This window comes from Gavialis gangeticus, unplaced genomic scaffold, assembly GCF_001723915.1.
Source record: "Gavialis gangeticus isolate Ggan-Ray unplaced genomic scaffold, GavGan_comp1, whole genome shotgun sequence".
Classification (NCBI taxonomy): domain Eukaryota; kingdom Metazoa; phylum Chordata; order Crocodylia; family Gavialidae; genus Gavialis; species Gavialis gangeticus.
In genome coordinates, this window is record NW_017729032.1 from 69,549,071 (window position 1) to 69,565,515 (window position 16,445).

Here is a 16,445-nt window from a genome sequence, read left to right on the forward strand (position 1 = left end):
CAGGAAACATTAGGCCAGTTAGTCTTACCTCGATCCTGAGTAAGCTTTTTGAGAGAATTATCCTAGCGCATGCCTGCGAGGGGTCAGCATGGGAGGTTATGCTTAGGGGCAACCAACATGGGTTCATTGGGGGCAGGTCCTGTCAGACCAACCTGGTGGCCTTCTATGACCAGGTTACAAAATCCTTAGATGCAGGTGTCGCAGTGGACGTAGTCTTTTTGGACTTTAGGAAGGCCCTCGACACTGTCCCTCACCCCATTCTCATTAAAAGGCTAGGAGACTGGCGTCGATACCTACAGCCAGATGGGTCACTAGTTGGCTGGAGGGCCACACCCGGAGAGTGGTGGTGGACAGGTCTTATTCGACCTGGAGGGATGAAGGCAGTGGGGTTCCTTGGTTCTGCACTGTTCAATATCATCAGCGACTTGGACAGGATGGTGGTAAAAAGCACCCTGTTCAAATTCGCAGATGACACTAAGATGTGGGGAGAAGCGGGCATGCTAGAGGGGAGGAATAGGCTGCAGTCGGACCTAGGCAGGTTACAGGGGTGGGCAGATGAGAACAGGATGGGTTTCAACACTGACAAGTGCAAGGTGATGCACCTGGGGAGGAAGAACCAGCACCATACCTACAGGCTGGGGAACTCCCTTCTCATCAGTGCAGAGGCAGAAAAGGATCTTGGAGTCGTTATTGATGCCAAAATGAACATGGGCTGACAGTGTGGGGACGTGGTCAGGAAGGCCAACCGTATCTTGTCATGTATCCACAGATGCATCTCAGGTAGGTCCAAGGAAGTGATTCTCCCCCTCTATGCAACACTGGTCAGGCTGCAGTTGGAGTACTGCATCCAGTTCTGGGCGTCGCGCTTCAGGAGGGATGTGGACAACATGGAGAGGGTCCAGAGGAGGGCCCATGCACATGATCGGGGTCAGCAGGGCAGGCCCTACGAGGAAAGTCTACGGGACCTGAACCTGTTCAGCCTCCACAAGAGAAGGCTGAGAGGGGATCTAGTGGCCATTTACAAATTAGTTAGGGGGGACCAGCAGGCATTCGGAGAGTCCCTGTTTCATAGTTTCATAGTTAGTAGGATTGGAAGGGACCTGAGCGGATTATCAAGTCCAGCCCCCTGCCATGGCAGGAAAGAGTACTGGGGTCAAATGACCCCAGCAACGTGTTCATCTATCCTCCTCTTAAAGACCCTCAGGGTAGGAGCCAGCACCACTTCCCTTGGAAGTTGGTTTCAGATCCTAGCTGCTCTGTTCCCCCGAGTGCTACCAGGAGTGACAAGAAATAATGGTCACAGGCTGGCAGAGAGTAGATTCAGGCTAGACATCAGGAGGCGCTACTTCACTGTCAGGGTAGCTAGGCTCTGGAACCAACTTCCAAGAGAAGTGGTGCTGGCTCCTACCCTGGGGGCCTTTAAAAGGAGGCTGGATGAACACCTTGCTGGGGTTGTTTGACCCCAGTACTCTTTCTTGCCATGCAGGGGGTCAGACTTGATGATCTGCTCAGGTCCCTTCCGACGCTACCACCTATGAACTATGAAACCAGCTGGTGAAGATAAAAGGGAGTACCAAAAAAGACATGGGGAGAGTGGAAGAGGCAGCAGAAGCTGCAGAAGCTCTCCAGGCCGGCGAGAGGCAGTACCGGCACAAAAAAAAGGATCTGGATCGGAGAGGGCAGTGGAGGCTGCAGAGGCTCTTTGCATCGGTGGCAAGCAGCCCCAGTGGGAAGGGGCGGATAACTCTTGGGGAGAAGCACGCTGAGCGACTGGGAATAAACCCTGCACCGGTCATGCACAGCACTGGCGTCCAGGGGATGACTTTGCTTCCGAAGGAGCTATAGCAAACCCAGTGACAGTGGAGGCTTCCTACTCCGGGTTCACACAGGTACGAAGACATGGAGGGAGACTGACTTGGGGAAGGACAGAAGACATCCCGATGAAAATGAAGAACGGACCAGCACCGGGGGGACACCACCTGGCTTAGGCTGTAGGGCTGAAAGAGGGAAGGAGCAGTGTATCCTGATCTCTTCTCTTCTATCCACCATCCTATTCTTTTCTTTAAGCCCTTCTCTCTCTTTAGTTGACAATGGTTTGTATGTAGTCTTTTGTGTTGCTGTTGTGGTCTGTCTTATTTTTCTTTGGGTGTTCAGTGGTCTGCCTCGAGGAGGATCTGGCCGACACTGTACCACCAAGGTGATCACAATGCTCAGCAAGTAGCCGTGAACAACGGGGAAGATAGACAAGACGGGCGTATCCAGTAGGCCTGTAGTCTATCAAAAAATGAAGTTAACTAATCCCGAAGAGGGTGTGAAGATCAACGGTTATCTTAACCAGAGGGACGGCCACGTTAAAATCAGGTGACCTGCTGGAGGGTGGCATAAGGAAGGGGTGTAGGAGATTTGGAGCCCCAGAATATCTGCCAAGAGACCTGTGGAAGAAGGACCCCTTCACTGAAAATACATTCAAAGTCATGGAAGGCAAGTTTAGGTGCCTCTCCGGGGTGATCAAAGTCTCTGTCACTGGCCAGATCAACCCTGAACGTGCCCACCACCAGATGCACGTGGTGAGGCAGCGAGGCGGTCACAGTTTTTACTAAAAATATTTTGTTCTAGAGCTGCGTGGGCATTGTGAGCTAGTACCTTTTCCAAGTCCAGCTCTCCCTCCCTCCCTCTGAGTTACATACCTAAAATGCAAGTGTATTCTGACATCCGTAGTTCCTGTCTTGCCCCCACCCTTCATTTCTTCATTAATTCTCTCTTCTCCTTTCCCAATTGAGTCATTGCCAACCCTCCTGGGTACTCAAAATGGTGACTCCTCCAGCAGTTATCTTATTTTCAGGCCACCCTTCCTGTCCTAGTGCAGGGTCTCTCCACTCCACCTGTCTACCACACAATACATTCACTACACCAGATTTGAAGAAGAATACCTTTATTGTGTGTATGTGTTCGGTAAGAGCTGAGCTTCCAAAAGTCAGTTTTCAAGTACATAGTATGTTTGGATGAAGCAGGCAATTCAGTTCTACTAGTGCAAGTTTGTTATAAGAACTAATCTTAGTGAGGCATTTTTTTATCAGTATAAATCCTAGAAAATCTTTTTTATTTATCAATATAGGTCTCACATGGGCATTTTACACTACTAAAACTCTCACAATATGCATGTTTAAAAATCTGTACAGTTGTACTGAGAGAGAGAACATTGTAGCAATAAGCAAACTCCAGGTAGGAAACACATCTCACAGTGCTATTAACAAGGTACCAACACTGTTAGCTCCCATTATGTCCCAGTTTCATTGCAAAGTAGCAGGAATGGCATGCTGACCTCCTGAGGATGTTTGTAGGAGATATGAAATGGAATTTTAGATGCAGAAAGTGCTTTAGTTAGGGATTCAGTATTACAACAGGGCAACCTTCTACCATGTTCCCAGAAAAGTGGCTATACCTTTTCATCCATGCACATAATCTCTTTAACCTTTGTAAACAGGTCCTTTGCTGTTTGGTGAGGTGGATCAGGGATGTGTCCTCTAACTTTAGTGTTGCTGACAAAAATGCAAACTCAGTCAGAAGGCGGCCTTACCAGGTCCCTCGTCCCCATTGCAATGCCTTGAAATTGCTTTTTGTTAGAATCCTAGCCTCATGGCCTCTTGCCTCATGCTGGTCTCCTCAAGTTCAAGCTTTGTACAGGAGAATCACAATCCAGCATGCCATGGGCAGTAAACAATCATTGGCCATTTCTACAGTGCCAGCTTACTATGCCAGACAGTAGTGCCCTTAGATGCCATGTGGCTCTTGGATTTGAAGTAAGATAGCCAAGTCCAAGCATCACGTGGAGCAGGCTAATTAGTACTGGTGAAGGTCAGTGCCCATTAGATCATTCTCAGACCTACACGGCACTGAGCTACAGTGCTTCCAGTCCAGGATTTTTGAGGTTGTTGCTCTTGCGCAGTCTAGATGTGGCCTCTGAGCTCTGGAGATTCTTTGTGCTGCAGTTTGAAAACAGGTGGGAGAAAAGTGGAAGATGAGTTAATATCTTCTGATACTGTGGCATCTCAAAATTGTGGGATAGAAAATACTCTATTTTTGCTACCAGGAAAACTGAGCAATAAATGATAACTTCTTGTAAGATTTTTTTTTATGCTGGATGGTTCATATTTGAAGTATCCAAACTCTCAGGGATGCCACAGTTAATCACCTCCCAATATATGGCAAACTTGAGGGTGAAAAAGAAAACATGGGGTCAAGGCTTACAAGTGGAGGGCATTTCAAAAGAATGAGAAGCAAATGAAAAAGAGGCGAAGAGATGGGAAAAAGCTATAAGGTGGAGGAGTTTGTTATGATCTGAAATAAAAAAGGGTTTGTGGTGACAGAGGGAAGCTGTGCAATAACTCAGGAGACTGGCAATGGACATGGTGATGCAGTGGTAGTTGACAAAACGGTGAACTTCTAATGTTACTGTTAGAAAGCATTCTCCATCAAAACTGCAGCTTACCTTCTGCTTCCTTCCTCTTTGGTATCTTTACTTGAGATAAATCAGATTTGATTGATTTTACAAACTCTGGAGAACTCTTCTTACTAGGAGCAATAGTTTGCCACCCCCTGGCATCACTCCTTCCAGGTTTGAAGTGAGAACAGTCTATTGAGCTAAGTTCCTTTGATCCCTTCAGCCCAAACTTGGGTTTGGTGCCGCTCAAGGTTCCTGAGCAGCCAGTATGATGACAGGCTAGTTACAGTGACCATGAGCTTTTTTGCAGTGTACTCAAAGCTTGTGAACTGAAATACCTCTTGAGTAGGATGGGATATAAATCTGAATAAATAGATACATTCAAACCCTTACTGTTTGCACTTTTAGAAAAATATTTTTACAAATTTATTTTCCGCCATAAACAAGGTGTTCTGTACAGTGAATGCCCATATCTTTTAGAGTTTTTTAAATTCGCAGAGATATAAAAAGGATGTATAAATTGTATAATCAGTCCTGAAACAATGAACCCCTCCAGGCTAGTAGGTTGTGGCATTGAGTTTGCCCATATACTGAGAGCAGAGATTCCCCACTTTCAGGAATTCACAGAGGTAATTAATGTATACTGAGCCTATTTAATGAATACTGGCATATTCCCAACAGTGAACTAGCATCTACTATTCTTTTTAATATTAAAGAAGCACACAGAGCATGCAAAACCAACACCTCAGAGCAGAATGTACTACAAGGTGCCCAGCAGGCTGCAGCTCTGTGCTAGAGTTACTGTGCTCCACATGCTACAATAAGCTATTTTTTAAGTGCTAGGCAAGGCACATATCTAAACTCTTGTGCTTCTTCCTTAGCGTAGGTCTGCAAAACATCCCAGATAATGTCATTTAGGTAAGTATGCCTTGCAGCTGATTAAAGTGTCCTGAAAATTTCCAAACCTTTGTCTTTGGTGTGGCTCTCTTCCATTATCCTGCAGATGTTGTGCAGAACACACTACACAGTTTTAATTCCAAGCAGGTATTGTATGACAGCTTCAGGCTTTCCAGTTAGCATCCACCATCTACCCTTCAGCCTCCCAGAGAGGCCTATCTTCACTGTCATCCTTCAGATAATTATGAGGCAGTTCAGCCATTCTTTTTGCCATCTAAGTATCCATTAAAAGTCTTCATCTGTCCTGGTGGTAGAGGTCTCTTAGAATAAAAGGAGGAACACTGGCATCATTAATATCCACAGTGTTTAATGTACTAGCAAATCTACCCTTTTGCAGTAAGGAAAACAGCCAAGAATGCCTGAAAATTCCAGTGTCCAGAACTAGTCTAGTACAATCCTCATTAACATTTGTTTAGCCAGGCATGATGGTAGGGCCTTGGAGCACAACAGAAAATTCCCCTTTTGTATTTATGAACTCTGAGGTTTGGTGTAAGGGCATCAATAAGATGAATCTCCCTTGCTGGTCATGAAAAGCACATAAATGCCCCAGTGTAAATGGGGAACCCCATGCATACAGTCATCTCTGATATCCTAAGGCAAGGGTAAGTCTTATGACCAGGAATACTGGTTTTCTCTGATTTAAAAAAAAAAATCCCCAATTTTTGGAAGGGTAAACCAAAATCCACTTTTTTCTGTGGATAAAATGAAACACCAGATCTAGATCTAGATGTGAGTGTGTGATTAAAATGAAACACCATTGTTGTAATGTAATAAAAGCCTTAGTCTGTCTGTCCATTACACTTTATTTGCACTCTGATTGGTTGTCTTGGCAGTCAATCATAATGCTCACTGAAGCAACCAATCAGAGTGCTCTGCACAGACAGATGCACATGGTGGAGTGCTGCCATGAGAAAGGGGATTGAGAGGCTGGAGTGCAGAGGCGAGGCCAGCAGCCCTGTTCCTTGGAGGCATAGGGGATTGATGGGGATGGACTGGGACGGTGGAGCGCTGTTATGACAGCAGGGATGGAGGGGACAGAGCAGACAAACCCAGCAGTGCTGGCCTTGTCCCCCCCACCCTGCTCCCAGAAGGCAGCAGCGTGGCGTGCTGGCAACACAGTGCTGACGTCCCCCCTCCCTGGTGCACAGGGCCAGACGTGGGGGGTGGGGGGAGGCATACAGGGCCAGGGGCAGTGCGGCGGCACTCTAGAGAACTGGGTGGTGGCACTCCATCCCAGTCCACCCCCTGTCAGTCACGATGGGCGACAGTGGGGATGGACTGGGATGGTGGAGCACTGCCAGTAACTCCCTTCCCCTGGCCCTGCTTCTTGGAGGTTGCAGCGCTGGGTGCTTGTGGTGCGGTGATGGCCTCACCCTCTGCTCTGGATTTGCCGCTGCCGCAGGGCCCCAATAGAAGCCGGCAGAGAGAGGGAGGCAGTGGGGAGGAAGGAAGCAGGAAGTGGGGGGGGGGCATATTGGCAGTGGCCTGCTGCCACTGGGCCCTAAGAACAGCTGGGAGGGAGGGGGTTGTGCACGGCCAGATGTGCGGCAGTGATAGTGTGGGGCACTGGGTGGTGGCTACAGCTACAGCTGCTGTGTGCAAGCTTCCCCCCCTCCCCCAAACCTGGGAGGCAGCGGTGACACAGGGTGGATCGGTGGGGGGTGAGGGTGGGTGCATGGGGCTGGTGGCAGACTGGTGACAGCATGGGGTGGTGTGTGGCTGTGCTCCATCACCATTGCCCCCCCCCCATCATTCTTGATGGACAATTGGCTAGTCTATATATTTTTTCTGTGATCAAAATGAAACACCATTTTATTTATACATATATATATATATATTCTGATAAAAAATCCCCAATTTTTGGATTTAAAAAAGCAACCCCAAATCCACATTTTTCTGTAATTTAAAATGAAACGAGAGAGAGTGGTGTTTCATTTTAATCACAGAAAAATGTGGATTTGGAGTTGCTTTTTTAAATCCAAAAATTGGGGATTTTTTTTTTTTTATCAGAGAAAACTAGGGTCCCTGCTTATGACACGAGACTGCCTTTTTAATAGCAGTGTGTGCCTTCAGCACAACAGCTTCAGAGTCATAGTGCCCTAGCCAAATTGGCTATGAATGGGCAGGTAATAATTAGGGGTTTGCGGCTTCCAGGAAAAGGAAGCTCTTGTATGGGCATGCTCACTCTGCCATTCTGTGATAAGCTGTCTAGAAAAGTGCCTTTATCATCCGGGAATTCTGCAGCCACTGCTGAATCACCCCACTTCTGCAGCACAAACCTTTTGCAATTGTAGATGCCTGTTTTGCAAGCCTGGAAATGGTGCTGCCCAGAGTTAAGCTGTTCCAAGATAAGTTTCCTCTTGAACAGCTGGCCAGTCTTGTCCTTGTCTCCATGCCCATCTTTGTCAGCATTCATTTTTTTTCTTGGTGTAGCTGCTGGCAGTGAAAACTGTTTGGTAATGCAGTGGTAGGATTACAAAGCTGCAGCCCTTTGGTGATGTCAGGTCAACAACTAGCGTTACAGCATGGGTTGTTTTGGCCTCCAAAACAGTTTGATGAAGGATATTTATACCCGAAAGCTTGCAAAGAAGAATTTTTCCAACTATTTGATTTGATCTAATAAAAGATATCAGATTTACCTAAAGAACCTTGTCTGCCTATGGTCTTAGACCAACACGGCTACAACCTATATACTTGTAAAATAGTTTGTTAGGAGTTTAAAAATAGCTTCAGCTGACCCAAAGGAAGTGGATTGTGGTACAGTGAGAGAAGGAACATAGGACTTTTAGATGGTGACTCTTGGATGTGGAACATACTATCTCCCAGCTAACTTCCTCTAGACATGACCCCATGTCCTATGGGAACAATCCCAGAATGCACAGGGTCTGGCTGCTGAACAAAGGAGCATGGGATAGCCAGCCACAATGCTGACCACATATTAAGGAGGAAATTCCTCCTGGATGGAAGCAGTGACTCATAGTGAACCAAAACCCAACTTGGTTTGGACACAGCTGGTGAGTGCCAGTTAGTCTGAAGCAGTTACAGCAAAGCATCACACTTCAAAATAAATTCCCACATGTCGGCAAGCCCTTAGTCATTTCTGTAACCTTTGTCATCCTCACCTCCCTGAGGAATCTCCCATGTGACTTCTGCTATTCTACCAAGGCAACTCATAAATTATTATTCTTTTAAATAGCACTTAGGCTGTTGGAGCTGCTGCTAGCCTTGAAGATTTGCAGTCTACCCTGTAATTTTGAGAGGAAAAAAATTGGTTAAGTGACAGAAGAAATATTGTACTTCTGGATAAAACTACTTTTGTGTTTCGTTTTCTGGTCGAGTCATTCATATCCCTGTCACTAACCTCATTAGGTCAAGGGCTTGAGGCAGAGAGCAGGCATAACATTTTTGGTCATACTGATGCATCTGAGTATTGCAGATGCCTGTAATTTTAAAGCTGAAACGAGTATTGTATTTAATCTGAAGGCAAATAATATAAAGGCGTAATGGTTTATTGAAGTTTGCATTCCTTTTGGAATTTGTAATTAACTGGCAACTTTCAGCAACTCAAGCAGAGATGGCTTGGCTTGTTATTCTGGACATATTAATGAACCTGCTAATGCAAAGCCAGTTTCTTATAGTGAGGTCCTTGTGGTTGCAGAGCAGATCCCAGGTTTTCAAAACTTCCCAGGAAGTTCTCTGAGGTGAATATTTGGAAAAATAAAGAAAAAGATTAATCAGGTACACATTAGGTATGAATTGTAGAATGAAGCATCTGCAGTACTCAGTGGACGGCTGGATAACATACTAGTGGTGCTATTTTGCCAGCTTACATCTGGAGTGGTTCATCAGAACAGAACAGATGCTAGTGTGAAATAGGTCAACATAGCAGCAGGGCATTAGAACAGAGAAATTTCTTTTTTCTTGCAGGAGCAGCTATTCTTTTTTATTCTCACCAATTATGAAAATGTTAGCCACGTCTGAAATATGAATGTATGTATTGTGACAAGCCAATGCTTTTAAAGGGCATTGAGGTAACAGCTTTCCTAGCTAGGCTGAAGCTCCATAAAGCCGTCCTTTTACAGTATAGATAAGTATCCTTTACATTTGTACTGGCTATTTTTGTGCTTTAGTGGTATAGATGTTACAGAGTGCCTTCTTGGTGGCAAATGCCCAGAAGCGGAGATGCTAATTCACAGGAGTTTCATCAGTCATTTCAAAGGAGAGGTCACATAGATAAGAAAAATGAACAGTACGCAGTATGTGAAGCAGTGACATTCAATGAGTCCTTGTCACTAGCAGCCATTAGTATGCAAGCCTGCTGTTATGTTTCAGTGCTTTATGTGCTTTTCTTGACCAGGCAGGGAGATTTTGGAGCACTGTAGCACTTAATACCGTACAAGTTATTGTTTCTTTCTTGAATGCTTTATATTTTTAGTACCATTTAGATGCTTCTGTGTCCCCTAGTGCATCTAAAAAATTTAAAGAGAATCAAAGAATGCATAATTTATATCTGTCCCAGAGGTAATGGAGTGACTCAATGATATCTGCAAAGGGGATGATTTTAAATTTCATTTCTTATGCAAGAGGTGATTTTTATATGAAAACTGCAAGAATTGGCCTCAGGGATACCCAGATAATTATCTTCACAACAGCGGGTGTGAATTCCAGGGGGATTATAGCTGAAAGCTATAGTGTATTGGATTTACCCTTGTGTATCATAGTTGTCATAATGGAAAGCATAGCAACTGATGCATCTTGGGGAATAGAATTTGTATTTTGACTCCGAATAGTATACACAGGAGGTGTAAAGACGCAGGTTTGCCAGAACTGTGTTGAAGAATTCATGCAAGGCTTAGGCATTTGTTTACCACTGAAATTCTTTCCTTTAGTTAAAAGAAGAAAACAATTGTTTACTGATGTAGGGCATGACCCATCAGTACATTCTTTATCACATAGCACAGCTCCACTAGACTCTTTCTGGTTTCATTTAACTAAAAGCCTGGAAGTGCCATGGCTGGAAATAAATGTCTGCTGCTTTGATTTGCTGTATGTTTGAAAATGCACTTTAAGGTTTGTATTATAGATGTTTCAAACGGAATTTAAATTGGTGCAGCATTCTTATTCTTTCATTTCAACTCCAGTTTCATGTATCCATTGCAATTTTATCAAAACTGTTTTCAGTAACATTTCTTTTAAAATGGTTTATTGTTATTTCATATTCTTTTTTCCTTGCTGAATCATAGTGAACTTGGACTTTGTTATATTTAAATACTTGTAATGATCTTGCTGCATCCATGGTTTAAGACGTTGAGCAACTTCTAAACTAATGCTAAGGTTGCTTTTTAGCATTGTCCCCAAATGGAGAGACATTTTTTTCCCTTCTTGAAATCTTGGAAATCACTGTTTTTAATTTTTGTTTTCTCTTCTTTAGGATTCGTCATGAGAATGTGTAACCTTCCTTCAGAAGTACATTAATGGGGCTGCTGATAAGCAATCTTCTTTTGTAAAGGTTTGTAAATTGAATTGCATCCTGTTTATTTCAGCATATATATTACTGTACTAACTTGTACATTACCTGCTTATTACTTTCAGATCTTTAATACATACAAGCTGAATAAAATTATAGTGCTATTCAGAAAGGCTAGGTGTTGTGGGACAGAATTGTTTTTGTCTTGCAAAATATTTAGGATGTGACAGTACCCTGTTACACTAGTGTAAATCTGAAGCTGCTCCATTCATTTGCCCTTTAAACTGTAACTCCAGATTTACACATTGCAGCAGAGACCATAATTGGCCCTACAGGTAATTTTCACCTCATCAGTGTGTCTTTGAGTATGTGGTAAAAATGCATTATTTTTTAAGATATCACAATTAGTTGCTCTCTTCTCCCATCCATGTGGCTAATGTGTGAGTAATTGTTCCGCAGTTAAAAATGCAGATGCTGTTAGAAGTGAGGTTAGCAAGGTGTCATGGTGAGCTCTGGTTTATGAAATCTTTTTTTGTTGATCCTTTAAGAGACTGTCAAAAGAGAAGCTTCTTGGTGGTGAATTATGATAGCAATGGTGGTTTGACTCCTGCGATGATAGGTGTGCTAAGGGATGTGGAAGACTGTACTGCTTAACAGTATATTTGTGTCAGATGCAATTCTAGTGTTATAAATTACTCTAGCCTAAGATCAAAATTATTTAAGGGAAAGAAAACACCAGACTCATCCCAATGCATTTTTATATGCAAGTATGTAATGAGAAAACACATTTCCAAGTTGTTTTCTAAGGTAGTGTAAAATACCATTTTTGGTGAAAATGTTTCTGTTTGGCTGAAGAATTAATTGGGAATTTAGCTATTTAGTTTAGGGCTGCCCAGTTGGTGGGGTTAAGTTGCAACGCTGGACTCTCACCTGGCTGCCACACCCCCTCATCGCTCGGGCTGCAGCAGCAGCTAGTCTTTAAGGGTATTTTTACATGTGTTCCTGATGTGGCGCTGGGTGCTTTTAATTAACGAGCTACACTAATTAAAATACCCACACGTCACGTATATTAGCGGCGCAGGGTGTCCCTGCACTAAGAAAATAGTGGTGGGGCACTTTCAACTGAAGTGTGTGTTTTATTTCAGAGTTCGCCACTGCCATTTTTTTAGCATGAAGATGCGCTGTGCCGCTGATGCACTTGACACGCGAGGCCGCCAGAACATCTCAAGTTATGTGCTTCAGCAGACTTGATTAATCAAGTCTGCTCCAATGCACTGGATTTCCAGTGCATCGGGGTAGGCTCGTCACGTGTGTAATCCTGCTGCCATTTTCTGCCCTCACCCCAAAGGGCAAGGCAGCATGGTGCCATGTGGGGAGCTGAGGGTGAGTTTGGGTCACACATAAAGGAAGGGAGGGGAATTGCACATGTGTAGGGAAGTGATGGTGGGGGATGCCCGTATGGGTGCAGTCTGCAACGGGGTGAGGGAATTGCACCGCACAGTGCAACAGTGGGGTAAAGGATGTCTGCAGTGCACCATTGGGGAGGGGCACTCAGTACAGTGGTGTGAAGGTGCAGAGCAATGGTGCGGGAGCATCTATGTGGCATAGTTGCTTGTAGGTCAGCTGGTGTGGCCTGTGTGGCATGTGATAGCCCCACTGGTATGGTCCTCAGGGGCTTAGACATTGGACCATCCATCTCAATCACCTGAGCATGATGGACTTTAATGAGCATGATTTTCAAGTGAAAGTTTACAATCAAAATGTGTTATATTTATTCAGTTTATTATGCATTACCAAATACACTGTTGGTACAAGTCATTTTCAGTGTTTCCTCTGTATAGTCAGGTTTGCCATTTCTTTGTACGAATTTCATAGGGAAACAGGCTTATAAACTACAAATGTTAGATGGGAGACTTAGTTGGAAAGTAGTTCCTGAAACTACTTTTTTTGTTCTTTTTGGGGAAATTAACTAGGTTTCAGGCTGATAGAAAATGAGACTCAAGACCTAAAACACTTGAGAGGCAGCTCAGATCTGGATCTGAATATCAAATGTGACTCTTACATGTATAACAGCATGAAAAAACCCCCCAAACAAAATGCACTTGAGATTCCTTAGACCCAGATTTGAATGTTGTGCCCTAGACCCATATGTCATGCAAGGTTGCATGTTTTGAGCTTGTGATTACTCAGAGTTATGGGAAATTGCCTAATGACCAGTGACTCGTGTCATTCTCAGGCTCTACAAAGTCTCTGCTGCTTTTTTGCAAGCTGTGACCCTGATATCCCCTTGGGCAAATCTTATGTTTGTAATTTTTGAGGGAAGAGGGCAAAAAAGTAGGGATGTTGAAAACAACTGGAGATAAAAGAAGGAAACTTACTTAGTATTGGCATTTCTTTTAATGGCGATTTTGTAAAATCTCACATTCCAGACTTGCCTATGAGTGGTATTTAGGTCATAATTCACTAAAGTCTTCCAAGAGTAATTGCTAAATCTACTTAAGCAAAATGTGATTAGGATTGTGTATCTAACACATTTGATGCAAAACTAAGGCAATGACTTATGAAAATGGAGCAAACTATCCCTTTTTCTGTCTAAAACCACATTCTAAGAAAGCTGCTTGTTCAGAAGTCTGGTTACTAAAAAGTAATGATTTTATAATTTTTATGTAACAATCATAATATACACACATGTATATACATACATTTATACACACATATCGTAAATAATATATAAATAAATGGGCATTTCATTTAGAGACAAAAAATAAGAAATTACATTATTTTAATATGTGTATAAGTGGTATGATGTGATTTGGACACTCCTATTTACTCCATTATTGTAATACAAGAACAAGGGGAAAACAATTACATTAAGAGGCAAGACATTTGAACATTATAGAAGTACATCTTTACACAGTGTATAATTTATCTGTGGAATGTGTGACCCCATGGTATAACTGAGATAAGGTGTGTAGTACAGTCTTTAAAAGGAATAGACGCTTTTATCACCGGTATGAGTTCTATCCACAGTTACACTATCTACGTTAAACATTTACAAGTGATATCAGCCTACACATTTCAGGACAGAAGTCAACCACTAACTGTCCTAGGTTTAGTAAACAGCTTTTCTGTCATAGACATGTTGTTGTTTAACTGCCCATTACACCATTTTCTGAGGCATCTGGTACTGAGAATGATGGGAGAGAACAGACAGACCAAAGCCAGTTCCTCTGGCTTTTTGTTGTTTTAAAGTTTTGTTGCAGACTTTGAACTTTTTCTGAGAATATCTTCCCTCTGTTTCCACAGTCCTAATTTTCCTTCCTCTGTTTGTTTTGAAGTCCTGCATGCGATCTTTCTCATGGTCCTCCTTCTTAAGCCCCTTTTACTCTCTACTTTCATTTTATTCTGTTTTTATTTTTACATTTTACTGTTCATCGAGTGAGCGAGTTTCCTAAGTTTCTGATGAGTGCTGTGTGCAAATAGTACACATCTCTCCAACTGTCTTGCGAATTGGCTTACCTCTGTCTGGTATCTGTATAATAAAAGGTGTATTTTGATTTTTAGGGGGAGTGGGGAAGGTATAGGCATTGAAAATAATTCAAAGTCAAGAAACTCATTACAGGGCTATGATTGGAAATTCTTTTAATTTACCTTTCCTCCCGTTTATCTGACTTGCATTTGTTTCTGCTTCACTTCTGCTTGTGCTGTGCATCTCCCACTCTCTCTCATTGCCTTCCCCTGGTGTTTCATTCTGTATGTGCTAGCAGTTAACCAAGATTGATTATAATCCTGCTCTAAAATAGAAGCTAGAGTTTGTCCAATATATTTCAGTTGTTTGTGAACTCAAGGGTGGAGTTACTGTGCAGCAAACCTTCCTTCATTGTGGAAGAGCAACAATACTGCCTTCTCAAAAGTTGGAAGAAAGAATCTAGGGAGAACAGGTTTCTTCCAAGAAATATAAATTCAGGGCAGTTGACTACCTTGGATCTGTCAGAACCACAGATTTGTCTGAAGCACTCTTCTGCTGTTGCAACTGTATACAAGTATACATATGCATGCTTATTGTGTACAAGGCTACTTTAAACGCGAGACATTCAGAGCAGCCAATCTCTTCCCTCACTGGAAACTTCAGGGATTTTTCAGGATGGCTGCTCACAGCTCAGCTCTCCTACCAGAGGCTTCAGGAATGATGGAATGGCTTCTCATGCAAGATCTGAATAAGTCTGTAAATAAAAAATAGGGGAAAGCAAGGCACTAAACAGAATCATCATGGAGGGAAATGTGAGCATATTATCTACCTTTGCCTTACATTGAAATTACCCATCTACTAAAGAAGAGGAAAAGTTTTATATGCAACTTCCCATAGAGTGTGTGCATTTGAGGTATAGATTGATAGGTAGATAGACAGATAGATAGATAGATGTATTTACATTATTGAACAGATGGAAACCAAGCAGCATCTTTGCTGAACAAAATCTGTAAACCAGATGCTCAAAGGAAATGTGGCACAGAAGAAAGTGAAAACCAAAAATCCCCTCAGAAAACCAGGTTCTCCGATTTTTTTTTTTTTTTTTTTTTTCTTTCTTTGAAAAGGACAGTTGCATTTCAGTAGTATGGGCAGTAAAAATAGACTTTGTCACATCATAAAACTGGACCTTTCCAGAGTGCTAACTCATTGCATGATCTAACTCTTAAAAATTAAACAGGAAATATTTGAATTAAAGAAAGCCAGCCTTTAAGGCATCTTGTAACAGAGTTGCTTTCTCCTTTAAGGGTTAGGGGTTCTGGGGTCAGCTGCTCCAGTTTAGTCATCACACAAAGCTAAAAGAAAACAAGTGAGTATGGGATGAAGGGGGGTGGATGAAGCAAATTACTTCCTGAAGGTGGGAATTTGGGAGCGGGTAAAGGGATGATGTTTCCACAGTGCAGCACTGTGCATAAATGCTCATGCTATCTCTGGATATACTGGTACAATGCAGTACTATGCAGAGATACTAGCTCAGGTCCCAGAAGTAGTATAACTGCATCAGCATGGCACTCACTGGGCTAATTAGCTACTGTTGGTTCTGGATTTAGGTTATGCTAACATACGCTATGTAGGCATATGAGAGAGGCCAGAGGAAAAATGGGTACCTGTAACCCATGGTGAGTAAGGAACTGTTTAATTTCAGCATTTTCGTGAAGTTTTAGGTTGACAATTAAAACTTTGCCCTGAAAATGACTTAAAGGCTGGGAAAACAGCATTTGTACATCTCAGTTCCCCCAAAATAAACTTGGACCTCCATCTAACCCAGGAGTACATAGCCCCACCAGGGGGGACACCTTGTTGGACCTAGTGCTGGCCACGGGTGATGACCTGGTGAGGGGGCTGCGGGTGCTTGACCACCTGGGCAACAGTGATCATCGCCTGCTGGAATTCACCATCCAGCGCAAGGTGGCCAAGGCATGCAGTAAGGCAGCGGCCCTGGATTTTAGGAGGGCAAATTTCAACGAGCTAAGGAGGATAGTTGGAGAAGCGCTGAGGTCCCGGAGGGGAGGGGAGACAGGTGTCCAAGGAGAGTGGTTGCTCCTCAAGGAGAC

The 16,445-nt window shown here is 43.3% G+C and overlaps 1 protein-coding gene across 4 annotated transcripts in view; it reads left to right on the plus strand.

Annotated features, from left to right (window-relative positions):
• ENOX1 (ecto-NOX disulfide-thiol exchanger 1) overlaps positions 1–16,445 on the plus strand; it is a 653,611-nt gene that overhangs the window by 180,348 nt on the left and 456,818 nt on the right. For all 4 annotated transcript variants that reach the window (XM_019524278.1, XM_019524281.1, XM_019524282.1 and 1 more), the window contains exon 3: positions 10,830–10,907. The gene's annotated coding sequence lies outside the window, so the exon portion shown is untranslated. The remainder of the gene's footprint in view (positions 1–10,829; positions 10,908–16,445) is intronic.